This window comes from Sinohyriopsis cumingii, chromosome 11, assembly GCF_028554795.1.
Source record: "Sinohyriopsis cumingii isolate HCF-2022 chromosome 11, ASM2855479v2, whole genome shotgun sequence".
NCBI classification, from domain to species: Eukaryota; Metazoa; Mollusca; class Bivalvia; order Unionida; family Unionidae; genus Sinohyriopsis; species Sinohyriopsis cumingii.
Window position 1 is genome coordinate 16,564,638 of NC_142971.1, and position 7,772 is coordinate 16,572,409.

Below are 7,772 nucleotides of genomic sequence, written 5' to 3' on the forward strand. Positions count from 1 at the left end.
CGTAACCAACCTTAGCTCGCCATAACTTTTGTTCACTGAGAATGTTTTGGCACCGGTACATTGGTGATTGTAAACCGCGTGTGGATGGTAAAGCCATCTCGCGCTATCGTTCATTGACGGTAAGATTCCGTGCAATGGAAGTTTCCCCAAGCTAGAAGCTCTCGCGTGAAACACGTTCGTGTCCAGCCCCATGTTTTGTTTGTGAGCTAGCAGACAGATACCAACAAATCGATATACACTGGCGACTATTTTCTCAGTTTTTGTTGCCTGTTTTGGCTCCGCTAGCGCCCCGGATCCGTATCTGAGCACGGGGTCGTCGGTGGTTTTCTAAGACTCTAACTCCGCCATGTTAATCGTGCTATCTTTGATGGTCACCGATTACAGTTTAGCAACTATGATGAGACTATTCTGGGCGATAATTTTCCGATAGACATGATTTCGCGAATGTAGCCTTAAAGATTTTTTCCCGGTGCCGCCAGTAACATTGGTTATTATCGATATGGCTCCGATAACAATTCTGGTTGGTGTATCTATGATAGCTGCCCTAACAGAAATTCCTACAACACCAAGGACAAGGGTGTTGCCGTCGGACGAACAAGCGGTAAACCAATGAGTGGAATATTCATGCGAGAGAAATTGCAAAAACACAATTAGCACCACGATTTATTTTCGGATCTACATATACCAGTGTGCGTAATCAGTGATTCCATCATGGTAAATCCATCGCCTTATATCCAGCAGGGACAATCGTACCGTAGTGCAAATATATACACCCATGCGATGTTTCTTTGAATTCATTATAGGACTCAGTCCATATGCATCATTGATAGTTATTTGCATGTGCAAAGAGTCAATATTTGTACAGAGTTTGAATGTGGTCACTGTTAAACTCGTATATGAAGTTATGACAGATCCAACACAGACGCGCCAGCCTAAGTGTGTTTCGTCAATGTTAGTCTGGAGTTTTTTGTAAAAAAATTTTTATTGTGTACGGTAATGTATCCGCCATCAAATATCTCGCGAAATGCGGGTCGGCAATCAACCTATTAAGTTTTCATTGTTCTCTGTACCGGACAACGTTGAGCTTCGAGCGCAGATTCGGAACCAGCTTGATACATTCAGAAAACGTATCGCCGTGAAAGCTTTCCTTCTCATCCAAGATCTCACAATTGTTCGGTGACAACGGTGGATGTGGTGACGCTCATCCAAATACTCCAAGTCGACTTAAAGTATCCGTAATCACTGTTGCTGACGTATTCGTATATGTGTTTGTGAATGTCTATATATATATATATATATATATATATATATATATATATATATATATATATATATATATATATATATATATATATATATATATATATATATATATATATATGCGGTATTGATCCATATAAACGCACCTACAGGTATGAGTTGCTTCATTGGTAATCCATACAATCTGTCCTCGCAAAGATGCAGGATGTCACTATTCCGAAGGGCAGAATCACATCAGTTCACGTTCGGGTTTTTCGCGCGAGCAAAACTGTTACTTACCATGGATAACCGGGCGAGGATACATCGATAAACAAATGTTGATCGATGCCAGTGAACAGTTCCAGATCGATCATGGTTTTCGACAGCAGTGCATCACAAGCCAATTCAAGCGATGCGAATTATTGCGCTGAGTTGAGCTTGTACACACGCATGGCGGTATAGCGGAAGCCTCACATGCGTTTGTAAGCAACAACACTTCTATGCACAGACACAGATTGTGGTAGTCACCAAGATTTCGAAAACTAAATGTGGATCACACATTGTTCGCATGCGCGGAGACCTTGGTGGAATAACCTTCTTGAATAGAAGGTGTTAATCAGTGGAAAACGAGTTTCAGAAAACTCTCCCAATCACTCGTTTATTTGTAGGGATAGCTGCCTTGGCGGGTGAGCAAGCGTAACTTTTCTGGTTCTTCAGGGGAAATTCCTCCATATCGACAAGTTATCGTAAAGCAAACCTTGCCGTTCGCTCACAAGTTTGTCCAGGCTGGAATTGAGAAACTGCAGCGAGTGAATATACTGCCCCTGACCCAGCAAAAACGTAGTGTAGTTCTCCATTTTGCTGGGAATGACATTTATTAGTGCATTCGATACCGTTGCGACTCCTGGCATGATCAATGTGACCATCGTACCCGTGCATAGTCATGAAGCACAAATGGAATTCTTATTCGTGGTTGATAAATTCTCAGCTGCAGGTTGCAAGTACTTTTTGAGGCGGTTCATCTGTACGCGACGGTAATGTCACAGGTATCGCGCATTGTTTCATCAAGTTCCGACAAGAAATGTAACGACAATATAGTATATACCGAAGTGACACCGATCTCAGATAGAGCATTCAGGTTCTGAACTGTGTTACGACTATATTGTCTTAAATTAAGTAATATAAAAGAGTGAAAGTCAACAAGTTTTGTCAAATTCAACAAACAATTTATTTTCATAGAATACACAGTGAAAATTTAAAAAGAACCTACAGTATTGTGAATTAAATCCCAAACAGTCCGAAAAATTCATCTCCAATCCCAATGAATAGGGTTCTATTTAAATTCCAGTGGTGTTCGAATTAAGATCCAGCAATAAAGGCGTCGATAAGTCTGTAGTCTTGAATGTACTAATGTGCTAGTAGCCTGAAGTGTGATTATGTAATAACAGTCTTCCAATTAATCACAATAACATAATCCACAATGTCCTTGTTTGAATTCACTATACTTTCATGTTAATGTTTCTGTCCCAGAATACTATTTAAGAGCACTTTGTATTTTAAGTGAATACTTAAATAAATAATTTCACACAAATAAAATACTGAACACAACAATATAAATAATTTTTCGCAGAAATGAGTAATTTCATAAGCCAGCAAGATTATATAAAAACTAAGGCAAGAAAGAAGAGGCAGGATGTAGGACAAAAATTAATCCTTAGAACAATCTAAGTTTTAATTAGACAAGGTCTGTTACTAAAATTACGATAATGATACTAATATTTAACCCACATTCATAGAGAAATCATATGTATTATTTGTTTACAAAAAATAAAACATCAGTGTCTCCAGTCAAGGTCAAGTCCAAAATACAATTATACATAGCATATAGGGAATAATTTTTTTATCAAACAATGTAAATTAAATATACATAACAAATGTATATTGAATTTGTTATCCAAATTAACTAGACAAAAACCAGTACACCATGCATTGTTGTATGCATTTGCTCAACAATTTTAAATGACCTAATAATGACTGATCCAGTGTGTGTGTGTGTGTCTGTGTGTGTGTGTGTGTGTGTGTGTGTGAGAGAGAGAGAGAGAGAGAGGTGCGGTTGGTGGTTATCTTGTTTCACTACGACTAGCCAGTCATACTTTAAAATTACGCTTTTTAAAATGAGACAGACCAAATTTATCATTAGGAGTGTACGCCTCAGACACATTTTTGAGACTATGTAAAACCGTTGTATCTGAGGTTCTATTGAAAATATGTAAAATACTCCGTTACTAGTCAAATTCTAACGTCTAGAACAAGAATACTGTTCAAAATTGTGTTATCCAGCCACCAGCAGACAATACATTCGATAGATAAAAATGGTCTCGCGGGATTGTACCAGATTCTTTACCAAACGATAATGGCAGCAACGGAGTTGGGTTTACACAAGTACTTGTGTTAGTATTAAATTCTCAAAGACTCAAATGGTCACAGTATTTTAGCAATTCCACTTACTTTTATCGTTAAATTGTCTTTATCATGAAATATTGTGCTTTATGAACTGAAATTAGGTATAATAGACAGAAAAGAATAAACCTTTATATCTTTCTTAAATTTCTGGACATACATGTGTGGCGTACGAATCGCTTTTGGGATACAAACAAAAAACGTGTCTATGTAGTATCTTCAAACGTAAAACGTGTATAGGTAGTATAAGGAAGCATGAAACGTGTATAGGTAGTATAAGGAAACATGAAACGTGTATAGGTAGTATAAGGAAACATGAAACGTGTATAGGTAGTATAAGGAAACATGAAACGTGTATAGGTAGTATAAGGAAACATGAAACGTGTATAGGTAATATAAGGAAACATGAAACGTGTATAGGTAGTATAAGGAAACATGACACGTGTATAGGTAGTATAAGGAAACATGAAACTGTATAGGTAGTATATGGAAACAAAGCGTGTATAGGTAGTATATGGAAACAGAAAACGTGTATAGGTTTTATATGGAAATAGAAAACGTGTATATGTAGTATCTTCAAATGTAAAACGTGTACATATACAGTCATTGGAAACATGAAACGTGTATAAGTAGTATAAAGAAATATAAAACGTGTGTAGGCAGTATATGGAAACAGAAAACGTGTGTAGGTAGTATCTGCAAACAGAAAAGGTATATATATATATATATATATATATATATATATATATATATATATATATATATATATATATATATATATATATATATAAGGGTGATGTTACTTTTTGTGAAAAACCTGATTTCAGCAGAATATAATTCTATCTCGATTGACCCCGGACCGTGTGTAAAGGGACATAACTCATACAAAGCAGGAATTTGGAATTGTATTTAAATCAGAAGTCATTTTTTCACAAGACCGTTAAAACACATCTTCGTAGTCTAAAGGACACACTAGAAAACTTCGGTGTCTTAATATATCATGGAACACTGGGGATATTCTCATAAATAAATACAGGACAGAAAGAAGTAAAACATTATGTATTTGCATATCATCAGGTTACAAAGTTACCTTCTACTGTTATCCTCTGCTGCTTGTGCCCGTTATCACATATGGCTAAATAAAAGAGCAGTATGGTTTAATATGCATTTATTTCAACATTTAGGAACTTTTCTACCAACCTTCCGTATATCCATGCAAACACTGGCATATCCGCTTCCACTCCAAGTTAACGCCTTTGCTAATTTTAATCCCCCGTCACGAAATCTGGAATCCAAGACGAGTCATGGTGATCATGACTAACGTCATCCAAATGCAAGCAACAGTATTCGTTTACATATCCCTTTGTTTTGTACACCCACCCACGCCGATTTTAAAATCGAAAAGCATCAAGGATATGAAAAATGCACAACACATAGTCATTTAGTCACAGGGTCCAAAATAACAGTCATTTAGTCACAGGGTCTAAAAGAAAACCATAGCAACGGCAAAACCATAAATACCTTCACAGGCCAATATGTACTATTTGGTCACTCTTCTACCTTTCATACGCGACACCTGGCGAACAGGTCCAAAGGAGATAACGTTTCACAGCTAATTATGGTATCTGCAAAGAATTATATTGTGTAAGCCCTCATTGTAAACATAAATTTAGATTATTTTTATAATCAACTTGAAGTCATATATGCTACTGCCAATATGTTATGTACCTAAAAGACGATTTCAGAAGATATAATCCATAATACAAGTCATAACCAGCACAGACTATAATCTGGAGGTCTTGCACAATATAAAACCGACAACGGCTTAAGGGTTATATAATAAAGGTGGCAGACAAACAAGTTCATGAATAAAAAGTGTAAGAGATATTAACCTAAATGTTTTTCTTCAATCCATAAGTGCATAAGAACTTTGGGAACTGTAATCTGTGGCAATCCTGTTGTAACCGATGGCATGCAGCGACTATAAAAGAAATTAATTTAAAAAAAAGCAAAACATAGTATGCATTATCTTTAATCGTAATCACAACCTAATCAATTTTCACTCTACGGGGTAAACGTCTGTGACTAAACAGGCGTTCGTTTACTATAGATAGCTCTGAATCCAGTAGTAGTAGGTTCAGTTAGATCACATTCTGTATATGAATTTCGTTAAAACTGACAGTGCCTGAGAGTAAACCAACGCCAGAGGAAATACGCAATAGCATGGTTTACAAAAATGTTAACGACGAAGGATATAAATACAGAGCTAACGAGCACCAACAACTTTGTCTCCAAAATGAAACTATTTTTTATAAGGTCACAAAAGACACCCTACCCCAAATTATAATCCTTAAGAAAGGTGAGGTTGTGAAATCACACTCCCTATGTTTCTTGTTCTTAAAACCTTGACTGGTAAATGCTCCAGATCACAGAATGATGCTCAGTCAACACCACACGTGTTTTGTTCCTAGTCTGCAGAAAGATCGAGTTCGATAATAGCACAAGAATAGGTCTAGACTATCTGTTTCGAAGTAAGATCAACCATGTAAAATTAAATGAGCATGTAACAATATTGCGTGACATTTCTGATGCAGCACGTAATTTTGAGTAGTATTTTTTAATGCTAGTAAATCATCCAGGTATCAGCTACATAGGATGTCGAATTTGCGTCATTTCCTGTAACATAATAAGCTATTTAATTATATCTTTAAACCCATACAATATTTCATGCCACGTTCACCAGTCTGATTAAAATTTTACTGTACGCATTGGATTCCAAGATGAGTTTAAATGAGTCACCTTTTACTGCACTCATCTAATCTTAAGATGAGTTTAAATGGGTCACCTTTTACTGCACTCATCTAATCCTAAGATGAGTTTAAATGAGTCACCTTTCACTGCACTCATCTAATCTTAAGATGAGTTTAAATGAGTCACCTTTTACTGCACTCATCTAATCTTAAGATGAGTTTAAATGGGTCACCTTTTACTGCACTCATCTAATCTTAAGATGAGTTTAAATGGGTCACCTTTTACTGCACTGATCTAATCCTAAGATGAGTTTAAATGAGTCACCTTTTACTGCACTCATCTAATCTTAAGATGAGTTTAAATGAGTCACCTTTTACTGCACTCATCTAATCTTAAGATGAGTTTAAATGGGTCACCTTTTACTGCACTCATCTAATCCTAAGATGAGTTTAAATGAGTCACCTTTTACTGCACTCACTGGATCCCAAGATGAGTTTTTAAAATGATTAATTTTCCACTATTTCTACTTATTTATTCTTCAGTTTCATACATTTTACAACTCTGTTAAAGAGGAATTCCTCTGAATGTAATATACGTAATTTTAATATTACCTCTGCTATTCTTGCAATAAATGTAATAAATATCACTAAACAATACCACAGTAGGAATAAAGTATACAGAAATTTCACTAAAAAAGAACGCAAGAGAAATATTGCATGAAATCAATTAAAATGCAAGAATTTGTCTTCTTACTTTATGCTTGTAAGTGGATACAAATTAGAAGGTCTCTGTATAAAACCAACAAGCAATTATGTTGAATGATCTATCTGCCTCACCTGCTTCGTCTTTATAGTACATAATCCAACAACTTGGTATATCCTGTTTAGCGGGACAAGTAGGTCAGTACAATCACAATTTACTTATTATGGTGCTAGCTTATGTAATAAATGCGACCGCACACGTGAAACTGCATGCAACAGTGTCCAAGAGACCGAGCTAAAAGCGATAAAGCATAACTTGCGTACTTTGCCAATCTCTCTCTCTCTCTCTCTCTCTCTCTGAGACCTGCCGACCCTGACGAGTCCATCTCAGTAAGGCAGTTGATTGTTTCCCCCGTGAGAGTGCCCAGTTTTCAGTAAGGTGAAACAAAATATCAATAACTGCTAGTGTAAAGCAGGAAAACGTAATTAAAAGTTCGACGCATCGACGATAAACGTTATGTTCAACTGAAACGTTTGCAAAGTACGTGTAGACTTTACATACCACTAGTACAGTTGCACAAACTCTAGTTCCAAACCCTATGCAGCTCAATGGTTTGTTGC

General features: G+C 36.3%; 1 protein-coding gene across 1 annotated transcript in view; it reads right to left on the reverse strand.

The window, feature by feature from the left end:
• LOC149787663 (uncharacterized) overlaps positions 1 to 7,772 on the reverse strand; it is a 125,421-nt gene that overhangs the window by 82,441 nt on the left and 35,208 nt on the right. The window lies entirely within an intron of this gene.